The sequence below is a fragment of the Cyprinus carpio genome, chromosome B8 (genome assembly GCF_018340385.1).
Source record: "Cyprinus carpio isolate SPL01 chromosome B8, ASM1834038v1, whole genome shotgun sequence".
NCBI classification, from domain to species: domain Eukaryota; kingdom Metazoa; phylum Chordata; class Actinopteri; order Cypriniformes; family Cyprinidae; genus Cyprinus; species Cyprinus carpio.
This window is the reverse complement of record NC_056604.1, coordinates 18,754,055-18,767,725: the sequence shown is the minus strand read 5'-3', so window position 1 is coordinate 18,767,725 and position 13,671 is coordinate 18,754,055. Positions and strand designations below refer to the sequence as shown.

The window sequence follows — 13,671 nt, the reverse complement described above, 5'->3', positions numbered from 1 at the left end:
CCAGATTTCAAATGGCAAATTCTATTTTTGTTGTGTTTAATTGTGTGTTTCTGCTAAGTTTTAACCCTAAAGAGTTTTAAACCTTAAAGCACCACACTGAACCTGTTTTCAGGGGACAGGTTTGATGTGCATGATCCTCAGCCTGGCTTTTGAAATGAATTAATTTTTTTAAGGTGCAAACCCCCTCCCTCCCCAAAGCACACACACACACACACACACACACACACACACACACACACACACACACACATGGTCACACTGTGCTATCAGACGCAAGAGAGCGTCACTGATGTGGTATGTTGTGGATCAGAGGTATGGGGCTACAAAGGAGACAAAGATAAAGTAAATAAGAGAAAATGTGTTTAGTAAGCGGGACATGATAGGGCTTATCTCCTTGTTTCTGCACTAAATGGCTGACTCTAGTTACACGCTGATTCATCGTACATTCTTCTAGCTAACAGAGCTAAAAGAACTCATGACACACACTCCTCCCATGAGGGTTAAACAGAAATAAATTATTCACAACTGAGACCGGAACGCCCTCAGTAAGAGGACTATTGTTTTGCAGATGTCATCAGACATTTATGTGACATTACAGGTGGAGAACCAAGAGGATCTTTTCCTTCCTTCCTCTGGTTGTTACGGACACAAATGGGTGATACAGAGAGACATGTCCTCCTTGTCAGCTGATATCAACAGTGTAGGTCAGGAGATGAAGCTGTGCAGGATTTTACAGGAAACATGCGTAAATGAACTCCGCCCATTTTGAAAATGACCTACAGCCTATAAAAAGTGCTTATAAATTCCTTATTATGCTATATTTTTAACACATATTAGATGAAATATTTTTATCAGCTTGTTTTCTTTCACTTAGCACATTTCTTTTTGGAACTAATTAGTCACAAGTCTCATTGGTCTGAGCTTATGTTTAAATCTAATATTGTGAAATAAGCTCACACAGTTTGCTTATGAATGTGAAAGGAGTACCTGAAAACAATACTAAGAGCAGCAGCTTTCGTTTCTGCTCTGATAGCTGCAAATCTATGCAGAATGCTGTGGGTTTGTATTAGAATCAGGACCGGTAATAGAACACTGTGCATTTTACAAAGCACAAGTTTATATTCCGTCTTGCTAGTGTGCTTGAAAAACCGTAATGTTTAGGAATTAGGTCAGTAGGCAGAAGGGAGGTGGTAATATGTGGCTGTTAGAATGCATCGGACCACATGAGCATTTTCAATACGATAGCAATTTGGTCAAATGTGTTTCAAGTACCTCAAAAGAGGCTAAATATGGACAAGCTCTAAACCTTTCAGACGTCTGTATTTAGCATTGTCCACTTGTGATTGGATTGACGGAAACACATCTTGTAAACAGGGCCTTAGATGAGTGAGGTCTACCAATAAGTTCCAGAATGAAATACAAAACCTGTGCTAAAAGAAAACAAGTTGACAAAAAAGACAGAATTAAAAATTTGGTGATAATGTAGCATAATTTACAAGTAATTGTAAATTGCTAGTCCCATGAACACCAAACTACAGTAAGTGAAGGATTTTTAGCACAGAAAGGTTAAAAGCATGTAATGTATTATAGGGATAGTTCACCCACAGAAGTCTGTCATTGTTTAGCTCTCCACACTATTTTATGTGATTTGTAATATAATTGAATGTGCTTCAGCACTTTTGGCCTGTCTGTATTTTAGATAGTGGATTGGCCTGATAGAGAACTGCTGATTTTTGCATATGTGTGTCAATGTAGCTTGTGTGATTGCACGTGTCTGTGTGTGTGTGTGTGTGTGAATTGCCACATTATACTGTATCTTGAGTCTGTGTATCTGTCTGACTCAGCTCGATGGTTTCAGAGGGCAGATGAAGTGCTAATTAGTTCAGATATATACCGGATAAAGCATGCCTAGTCCGCACCATTCACTACCCAGAATACCACTGCATTAATCACGTGTGTCAGCACATATTCATAAACACTCATTAAAGCCACAACATTGCACTTCCTCACACAACACTGCTCCCTGTCAACTCTAGACACAGTCTTCCAGGTTGTTTTCATGAAAAGAAAGTGCAGTCATCCAAGAAACAATATACTGTAGATTTTCTGATTAATTCAGTATAGGAAGTGAAGTATTTAAAGTCATAATAATTAGTTCTTAACATTTTTTTTTTTAGTTATCATAATCATACATCATTATATATACAAATCAGATTTGATTAACAGAAAACAATTTTTGTTTTTTGTTTTTATAAATACTGTATATATGCTAGCGTGTATATCACATTCTACCTGAACCCCACATTTATTTTTACAACGTAGTAATAATAATAATAATTATTATTATTATTATTATTATTATTGATTATCTGAAAAAAAAAAATAGTTTTATATTAGCATTTTTATAATATCTTTTTAATCATCATCACCATCATCATCATCATCATTATGTTATGATGTTGTGAATTGAGCTGGGGTTCAGTTAACAAGAAAATATAATTATCAGAATTATTTCACAGACAAAATATATACATAAATTATATAAACCCTAACCCTAATCTGAATAATAATAAAAAAATACCTCTATTATGAAGATAATGTGTTTTCAGGAGCATGCTGAAGGTTGTTATGTGGCTTTGCCAGTGGAACAAATTACCTTAAAGATTGAACCGCAGGAGATTGTATAAAAAAAAAAAAAAAAAAAAAAAAAAAAGTCTATTTGGAGGACATAAATTGACTAGCAACATTCTAAACACTCAAAGAGAGTCGGACCATCAATTTTATTCTAGCAGGAACAAAACATGGATTTTAAAAGAAATGCTTAACACTTTCCAAGCAATTACATTTGAACAGAGACACGATTTCTCTTCAGCTCAGCCAATCAGCACCATAATCTTCACCTATGATTCAACATCACAACAAAGATATCTGTATCTGCTTCAATCAGATAAAGAAGTACACATCTAATAAATATTAGTTAACATAGAAAGCCATATCCAAGTAAATAACCCTTGTAAATTTACACAGTCGTTTCAAAATGAATTGCTCTTGCTCCAGAGCTTCATTCTGGCAAATCTAAGAGAAGATGAAACGGACAAGAAAATTACAGAGTTTGCAGAGTCTATAAGCTGGCAAAGAGCAAAGGCAGAGACATGCAGAGCTTGGCTTAGATGGTAAGACATCTTAGGAAAGTCTTAAAGCTCCTCGCCAACGCTTGCCAATATCAGAGTCATGACTGGAAAGGTTAAAAATAAAGCCTTTAACCATTCACTTCTTCACTAAGAATTAGTAACTGGCAGCACTGGAATGTTTTCAGATTCTTGAAATGTCTCTGAACATATTCTCTGTGCTTTAAGATCAGACGTGGCGAATGCACAGACATGTTGGATGGAAACTGAGTGAAAGTGAAAAATGCAGCTGTCACACGCTGAACCAAACACTGCCTGAACAGCAGGGGGGGGTCTGGATTGCTTTGTCTCTTGTTTTATCACTTTTGACAATGCCATTAAACTCCAGCATAGGCAAAATCTCAACTCGTATTCAGATTGGAAGTTTAACATCACACACCTCTCGTCTCCAGTCTCCAAGACATATTTAAATTTGACTGATAAAATAAATAAAAGTCTAGATAAAAGAGCATTATCTCTTCCTCAGTATTGCTGACTGGAGTATCAACAGGCTGTTTTATAAGGTCGTCACGTACAGTGGGAGAACAGAGTGTATGAATACACTTTGTATGCTGTAGAAACTAATTAGCCTCTCAATTATGAAAAGGCCTTGAATTCTGCTGGAAATCAAAAAGTGCTTTGTTGATATTCGAGAAGTGTATGAGCCTCAGTCTGGGTGTTTTGCTTGCACATGTATTTCATTGTGGGGATAAAATAGTGAAATGAAATAACAAAGTATATATAACCATAAAGTACTGCACAAGCTATCCATTTTTAGACTTAATTACTGAAAGGTATAGACCCTTCTCAGACCGAGTTTTGTATAATGAGGCTGGATCCCAAATGGATCCTCAAAGCTATGTCAAGTCTGTTTTTAACAGTGTCTGTGCAAATTGCCAGTGAAGAAATTGGTCACAAATGAAAATGTCTCTTGAGATGAAGTTTGGACAAAATGACCTGATAACATCTTAACATTGTGCGATAAAGCTTATTGAGCGGGCGGATATAAAGGAAAGTGGGATGCAATCTGTTCTTTGTTTAACTAGATGGAACTGTCTCAGAGGCATATATTACTCTATATCAGGATGATATAAAAAGCTGAGACCAGCAGTCATAAAACATAATTCAGAACTGGTGGTAGACATTGGCGAAGCTAGAATCCATCATGAACAATTCAACACATCCTATCAGGCAATTCCAATGATTTGATTGAAAACAGGAATGTTGATGATGACAAATGTATTCATAATGTTTAACTAATAGGGTTATTATTCTGTATTTAACTCACATGCAAAGCTTAAAATACTTTTTCTTATTCCAGCTTAATATGCAGAGAAAATAAAGTCTTATTTTATAATAAAGTGTTGAAAGTGTTTCAGTATCCTGACCTGCATGACAACAGCAACAGCTCAACCAATAGAGTGAATTTGGGGCGGGGTTATTTGTTTGACTGACCAATGGAATAAAGGGGAAATGCTTAGAAAGCCTGTTTAAAAAAAAAAAAAAAAAAAAAAAAAAAAAAACATCTGTATATTTTTACTATTCTTTTTGGTGATAATAGTGGTGCAGAATCATGTAAATGTAGAATTATAAATGTACATTTGAAAGAAACACAGGATAATTAGAAAATATGCCTCTACCTAGCTTTTATTTTTGTACATGTACATATACATTCAATTTACTGCAGTGGAAATAAACACTAACGCCAGTAAAACAGCAATTATGTTTTTGTTGTTGTTGTTGTTTGTTTGTTTGTTTTCACAAAAATTAACAATTCAATAATTTTTATTAATTAGGATTGTTTTTGAGTGGTTCCTTGCATATTACTGTCTTATGTATAGTACATGATTTGTACACTAATACGTTTTGACGTCCGCATCACATAACCAGCTCCATATATATGGCTTTTCTGATAAAGTAACCACGCTCGGTAGCGCACCTGGTACAGCACTGCACTTGTAATGTTTACGAGGTAGTACAAGTCATGATTAAATAACTCAAAGACTTGAAGAAGCAAGCTAAAATTACAGTACATGGTTGCTTCAGCAAATGTATTTTTATTTATTTTGTTAATATTAGGGTTTAGTGTATTTGGTATGGTATTTTCAAACACAACAGAGCATTAACCTTTTAGTCCCACTTACCAGACATTTCATTTCCAAATTGAAGTAATACGTACCAAAACCAATGATAAACCATTGCCAGATTCATGTTCATCTGAATGTGCTTCTAGAGCCACTCACTGGATTTTAAACCGCAAAAGGTACCATGGTGGATGTTCTCAACACACTGAGAAACAAATATGGAAAGCAGTAAAAATTGAAGTGGCTTTATTGATCAGGAAACAAGCACAGCATTAGCATATCTGGACCTCACAGCAGTCTACAAAGGGAGGTGACCCTTACATCAAAGCAGTGATGAGATGACGTAGAGCTCTGCTAATTCCAGAGGTGATCAAATCACGATGGTTTATCAAAGTCATGTGACACAGCAAAAGCATCATTGAATGTCTCTGTGAAGTGCTACTCTTTTTTCATAGTTCATTTCTTTGCATCTGAAGCTTACATTTGTCATTCAAATGGTCTCTCCCTGATACCAAATCCCCTCCCCACCCAACCATAGCTAAAAATCTCATACACAAACGAATTGTACATGTAGGCTACACACTCACACACACTTAACAATCACACTCCTGTCAAAATATTATCCAAACCCCAGTAGGCCTTTTTGATATACAGAATCAGAGCTGTTTTTGGGGAGCATATGGTGGATGTTTTCTGCTCAGGTATATTGAGATTCAAATTCACTTTGTTTTTTGTTTGTTAAAAGGTAGTAAGACTAAATTTAAACTGACACCTTTCAGAGAATTCACAAAGTTTTTTTTTTTTTTTTTAACTGCTACTTGTGTTCCCACTGAATATGACAGCACATTTTTGAAAATCACTTCAGAGCACGAATCACATTGTCAGTGTCTGGTGACAGGATCATTTTTTGTACCATTTCAATTTGCTCTTGTTCTCACTCAACAATGACAAACCTGCCTTTTGACTTGATAGCCCCCTTAAAATATATATATATATTTTTTTTTTCTCCCTTAAAAAGGCAGCATACTTCAAAAATATACTGTTTATATATCTATATATTCCAGATGTTTCAACAAAAGTACAATTCTAGGAACATTCCCACCAAACAAGAAGAGATTACTTTTTGAGCATCTGGCAAAATAGAGCTGATTATTACATCACTGGATCCTTAATCCCATAAATCTTTTAGTACTATAAAGTATTGAATCATCTTTTAATGAAAAAAAGTTTGCCTGTTGATGTTTTAATGTTTTCACAGACAGATCCCCACTGATACGACATAACTTTAATGTGTTTCCATTTCCCATTAGTGCCATATTTACACAAAGAATGTTCATATTTATCATTTGCTTTGCAATGGTATGCATGTAACAAGCCTAGGACACAATATATAAATCTTTGTAGTTTTGAACTTTACATTTATATATTTATATATATATCGATGTCTGTTTTGTTCATAACTTCAGTATTTGGAATGTTGATAAAAGAGTCATATGTATCTAGTGCATTTACCGAACCTGTGAATCGGGGGTGAGTACATTTTTAAAAACATTCTGAACATCAAAACTCGGCATCGACCTTCTCCACACAGCGACTAGACAATAATGAGAAGGAACACAAAGAGTAAGGCCACATCATAAACTGCACACAATGATTCACATGACGATGAACATCCCAAAATGCTAGCTGTCCTCGGCAGGGTTTTTCTCGTCTAGAACTCCATTTAACCGGAGACCGATTATGGCGTGACTAATAATGGTTAGTGGTATGAGCACCTCCAGGTCTTCCTCAGTCATGCAGTTCTTGTCACTCCCACTGCTTTCTCTAGAGTCTCATCATCATTCAGTTAAAGACAACACATAATAATTAACAGCTGTACTTTTGGAAAGAAAAACATTCATATTCACAGACAAAATTATACATGTGTGGGCAGCCCATTGACATTGTGAACCCACACGAAAGCCGTTTGTAAAGATCTACTTCTGTTGATCCACTGGTACATTTTCATCAACTTCATCTCAACGTTCTTTTCTTTTTCAAATCTGTCAAACTAAGTACAGAATGTGACTAAGAGAGCTGTTGCCCGTGACATCCACCTTGTGCCGTGTCGACAGGGTACAGATTTAAACTTCAAACACTTCACGTTTAAAAGAACCATGGGAAAGTAATTACTCATGTTCAACTGGTGGACAAAAGAAGGAGAAAATACGGAACCGAAAAGGAATAATCACAATGAGAAAGCTAAAGCAGCTGTCAAAGAAGAGCGTGGAAAATCCAATAAATGGGCAGTGGGCCGGGATGGAGAATGCATCTCAGAGGTGGTGTAATCCAGTGCCAGACAACGGGTAATTCAGGCCTGATGGGTGCTGCGAGACGCCCTTTTTATGGGTGGTGTGGGTGGCAAGAAGTAGTACAGTAGACTGGAAAGCTCTGTGCCTGGGCCTTTAGTTGCATGTCCACCAATCAGGCACCAGACTTTGGACTCAAGCGGCTAAGTACGCAATATCTGTTTCTTGGCCGTTTGCTCATTCGGTATGCAATGTTCTGTTTCGGCCATGGCGAGGATGCAGCAGTCTTTTCGATATGTGTTTCTGTGTTCTTTCTGTTTGGTGTTTGTCTGAAAGAAAGAAAGAGAGAAAGCTGCAGTAGAGGAGAGAGGCATGAGTTTGGTCTGAAGATGATCATGAGGGGGTTTCCATCAGCCTTGTCCTCCCTGTGCTGGCTTATGAAGCTCAGGTAGGTCTACATAGCGAGGTTTCCAAGAGCAAACAACAGACCGAGCATTAAAACATCAGATAGAGCTGGACTTGAATTTCTGGGGCCCTCTACTCTTGTGTTAGGTGGACTGCCAGGAACCTGTCAGGAAAAAACAACAACAAAATAATATGACATGGAACACCAGACATTGCGCTGGTGAATACCAGACATTGGTGAATATCATGAAAATAAGTCCAGGTCATGCTTTACAAAAAACATACACAGGGATAACAAAAATTCTTAATGCAATTTTAATATAATACATTATTGCATTGCATTAATTGAATGAGTTTTTATAATAATAATAATAATAATAAATATTTTATAATATTAACATAATATTAAATGTAAATGTATTTTTTGTACTTTTTACTGACAATATTTTCATGATAGTATGTATAGTAGTTCACAATTGGTACCATAAGGGTTCATATCTTGCATTACAGTAATATACGTTATTATTATTATTAATATTATTATTATTATTGGACATGAAAGTAATGTCACAATAAAAAAAGATATTAAATTTGTTTTTATTTTGTAACTGACATTATTTTTATGAATCTACATACGGTAGTATTCAGTCGACAGATACTACCATAACATTTCTTAATATTTTCCATTTTTATAATTTTTTTTTTTTTTTACATTTTGTATTTCACATTATTTTCAGAGGTGCTTGTCATTTTGTTCTCATTACAATTACATTAATATAAATGTTTTTATATTACAGAAATACAAATTATTATTATTATTATTAATCATCATGAAAATAATGTCAAAATTCAAGATGAAAATATAAATAATGAAAAATGTCTTAATATATATCTCAGTCTTGGTGGTTCACCTAACCCTCTCAAGCTTTTGAAGCACAAGTTAAGCAAGTGACCATATAAGGTATATGTGTGATTACAACACATTTAAAATAAAGCCGTGCAGTGGTGCTTTGTTTCTGGACACAATATTCATCAAGCATTTTCCCCTCATGCACAAGCAGGAGATGCTTACAGATAATGCTTGAACTCACTGGCTTGGAAAGTTTCATCTTTGCACTTCTTACCTCACTTTCGCAGACGTAGTCTTTTGATGGATAGCAATCAAGTTCCTGCAAGGAAATAAGGTTATCCTTGAGATATGGAAATAAGTATAATACGATGGTGTCTTGTTTGAGAGATCTACTCTGTAATGCATGTCTATCTTATCTATCATCGGACAACGAGTCTTATGTGAAGCGCTATCAGGCTCACTGGTATGTCTCTTTCTTTTATAGATTTTTTGAGGGTCAGAAACTCCAGAATATAGAGGCTAAGTTCAATAATGTAACCAGTCTGAGAGAAGAGTTTCTAGACAGAAAGAAGTTTAAAGAGATTTCAAAATATAATTCCAAAACGTTTGAATTAGCTTCCAAAATGTGCATATTAACACATGCAATGCATTGCAGTTCTCTAAATGTGTGAGAGTGTTAGTTTCTGCTCTGATGGGGCTCTTCCACAGATATGTAAAGGGTAATAAAGGGACTGATGAGGCTCTTGCAGCAGCATGATTTATTTGAACTACAGGAATATCAATCAAAATATGTCATTATGTCACTCAGTTTGAGAGATGTCAGAGATGTCATTTTGTGCAGAGCTGAAAAAAAAATCAGACGGAAATTTGTTGAAGCTAGCTGGTACTTGGATATTTTAATTTGAGAACCACATTTATTTATTTTTTTTAATAAGCTTGTTTTAACTTAATTTAATGTCAAACTGGTATATTGCAATTTTTGTCAAGAAGATTTTTTAATAAATTATAGAATGACCACACAAGTACTCTCTACAATGAATGGTAAGTAAATAATGAATGTATTCATTTTTACAGTACTTCACCCATAATGCACTGGGTTCGATCCAACTCTTTGTGAGCGGGCATACAATAATGTGAAAATACTGTTTGTACATTTCAGTGTTCTACTTTCAGCCATTAATGAGCATATATTTATTTTATTATTTTCATTATAACTTTCCTTTTGTCTGTTATATTTTTCTGTTGTTGTTGCAGATCATTAAAAAAAAAAACTTTAAAATATATAATATATATATATAAAAAACAATACAAAGCTGGTTGAAAATCTGTGCTTTAAAACTTTGCTCTTTACCCTTTAAAAAAACAGAAGAAAAAAAAAAAACCCAGAAATGTTACCATTTATATGTCCTGCAATTGTGGTAGATAAACTGCCGATAGTATAATACAGACAGACATCCATATAGCTTGTCCGTACATATTGTCCCATTCTACACATCTTGTTTTATTTACAGCCACCGCTTTTGGCCATCTTCTTTTAATTGGCTAAATTCTCAGTAGGCCTCATACTTCTGAAGGTCTTTACAAGGAGGTGCAAATCATTCCATTCATATTGACTCATAACCATACATTTATTCCTGCATCGCATGCTGTAAAATTCTGTTCCCCCAAACAAGGTCATCAAAGCTTGTTTGGCAAGACGTGGCTGCGATATTGTTATGACAAAGGAGGGTGGGATTGAACTAGTGCACTCGCACAGACGCAGACTCGCCCTAATCCAATAAATCTGTTTTCAATTATGTTAGAATAAAGACTGAGACCTTTCAGCCAGGCCTGGAGTACATCCGCGTGGCCAGGTTGGCATTTGCAATAAGACCACTGAGGCTTAGAGGAGATGTAATCATCTCCAGACACCTTCAAGATAGAACAGAAGTATAGTGCATGGACAATGCCAACGCCTGGTTTCGGTGCTGAATTGTTTCTAAAGATATCAAGAACACCTCTCAGCGTTTTATAATTAAAATTGCATTCTTGCAGCAACATCCTGCATCTGTTTGCCCCTCACAAAGCTGTTGGTTTAATCAGGTGTTGTAGTCCAGAAAACCCAAAGGCCACGACACATACAATGGCTGGGAGGCAGAGACTGTATCCCACTGGGATTTAGTGCCTCAATTTGTGCGTTGCTCCCTTAGTCAGCCTTCTCTCCACACAATGCTATTTACCCGAGACTCAATCGATCTTAATCTCTCCTCCTCTGATTAAAAGGTAAAGCATGAAGGACTATTAGAATGAGTGATTTTAAGATGTTTTGAAGTAAGTGCATTATATGAGCTGTTAAAGTGTATGTGGGATTTCACTGCAGACCCCTGTATTATTCATGAACAAACTAGTTTAATCAAGCACAAATTGTTTCGTGGTCATTGTAATTAAGTCTTTTATTAAATGTATTTTCCATTCAGACATATATGGCTCCTTCTATGTAAATTAGCCACATTGTGCCATATTCTTAAAAAATTCTGTGCTATTTAACTATTTCATTTGTGTATTCATCAAATGATGGTCATATGATGGGAGTTATAACCACACATATTTACAGACGTTTGGTTTAGCTTTAATTTTTAAAAGTCGATTCGATTGGAGATCTCATGAATTACTCAAAACACAGATCGCATGGAAAGATGTACTGACATAGATATCGTTTTTTTAAGTGTATTTTATTTTGGATATCTTGTGTTTTTCTAAAAACAGATTTTTCTTTTGTGTTTTTTTTTTTGTAGGTTGGTTTGGATTGCCGTACTGGCTTTACTGTCTTTTGTACATTGTATTGTGAGATTGCTACAAAGGTTAGAGCTATCCTCCTGATTAATCTTTGTGAAAAGTGTGAAAAACTAAAAGTTTTTAGAATTTGGAAAAACATTTTCCAGCTATAGACAGGCTCTTTTTATACTTAGAAAACAATCAACAATCAAGGGTGGTGTTTTTTTTTAATTTAGCACAGTGGCTAGATAACAAATAACCAGACGCCACCCGATCTAAATATTCTATCACAGTCTGACTCTATGATAATCACTATGTAGATTCTACAGCGTCTAATACTTTAGGTTTTATCACCCAAAGAAACTGCAGTAGCTTTACAACTATCTATCTAGTCTCTGTCTAGTTGTTACCTGTAGCAGAAAAACCCCGCTTCGCATATTATTAACTCGTCGGGTATCTTTAGGTCACGTCCCAAAACCATTTCAAGCTGGCGGTTATTAAGCCTCTATTCTATTACAGACCCATTTCAAATCTTATTTTAGAAAAAGTTGTGTCTGCTCAATTGTGCTCCTACCTGCTAAAAAAATGATCTCTATAGTCGGTGTTTCATAGCACAGAAACTGCACTTGTTAAATTACAAATGACTTGCTTCTTGGCATCAGACCAAGGCTTGCATCTCATTGCTAGTTTTTTTCCTTGATCTTAGTGCTGATTTGACACAAGATCACGACATACTCATAGATAGATTACAAAACTATACAGTATCCAAGGGCATCCTACCTGTCCGATTCGCTACCACTTGTTTATTAAATGGGGTCATCTCATTTATACCTAAAACTATGGAGTGCCACAAGGATCTGTCCTAGGTCTCTCTGCTTCAGAACTGCCCCTTAATTACTACGTGGCAACTATGATTCAACAACAAGGTGCAACTTCTAAATTATGAAAGCTAACAGAGTGTGTTTGTAGAAATGGTGACCAATTTTTTATCCATATTGATAGGATAGCATCTTATTGGACCCAGTTGATGAAGATTTGTGGGTATGCACATCCAGTAACTTGGAAAATCACGAAGCTTCCCTGTTGCCCACCACATGTTATCCCAAAGAGTTCTCTATTGGGACTGGAGATCTGGTGACTGTAGGTGGGGCCATTTAATACAGTGAACTCATTGTCAAGAAAATGTTCAACCCCAAACCAATATGAAATGATTCGAGCTTTGTGCCCATGGTCGCATTATCCTGCTGGAAGTAGCCATCAGGTCCCAAAAGATGGGTACATGGAGGTCCACTAAAGGGTTCGGACATGGTCCCAAAACTGGAATGCCTCAGGTAGACACACTCTCTCTGTGGCATTTAAACAAACCTCTTTGGCCAAGCCAATTGGCACTAATTTTGGAGGCAGTTATATCTAAATCAATGTGCATTATATTCTTTAGCTTGCGGTTAAAAATTAATTTTACTTGGCTTGGAACAGCAGCTACGCTAATTATGTCTCTGTTGTTTCTCTGTTTTGCCACGGGATTTACATCCCGGGTAACTAGGATTTACACAACGCTCCAGTTCTGGGATCCAGAACACCTGAGAAAGATGATATGCCAGCCTCAGAGGACCTCAGATGATGCTAACCCCAGAGACAACATACGGAACTACCACATTTTGCTATAAGTTTGATTGATCTGCTGTTAATAGTGTTAATATCGTCTGTTTGTTTACGTCTTTTTATTGATTTTTTCTGAACATTTTTCTGCTTATATGCACATGAAACTGACAGTCACCACTGATTAAGCTACTAACTAATATTGTAGAAACCTTAATTTCCAGTTGTTTGTAATGATTTGTATCGTAAAAAGCGCTATACAAATAAACTTGAAGTGAATTGAATTGAATTACCACACCATATTTACAGACGGTTTGGTTTAGCTTTAATTTTTAAAAAAGCCGAGATTCGATTGAGATCTCATGCGCACACGGATTCATTTGTGTCATTCCATCCAAAAATGTTCACTGAAAGCATGTATTTTAAATGTCTTAATACAAATATATTTAGGCAAATATTGCTGTTGCCGTATGCTTTACTGTATTTTGTTTGTATTGTGAGATTGCTACATGTTAGCTATCCTC

General features: G+C 35.8%; 1 pseudogene; it reads right to left on the bottom strand.

Annotated features, from left to right (window-relative positions):
* Positions 1 to 5,480: 5,480 nt before the first annotated feature.
* LOC109110710 overlaps positions 5,481 to 13,671 on the bottom strand; it is a 73,400-nt pseudogene continuing 65,209 nt past the window's right edge.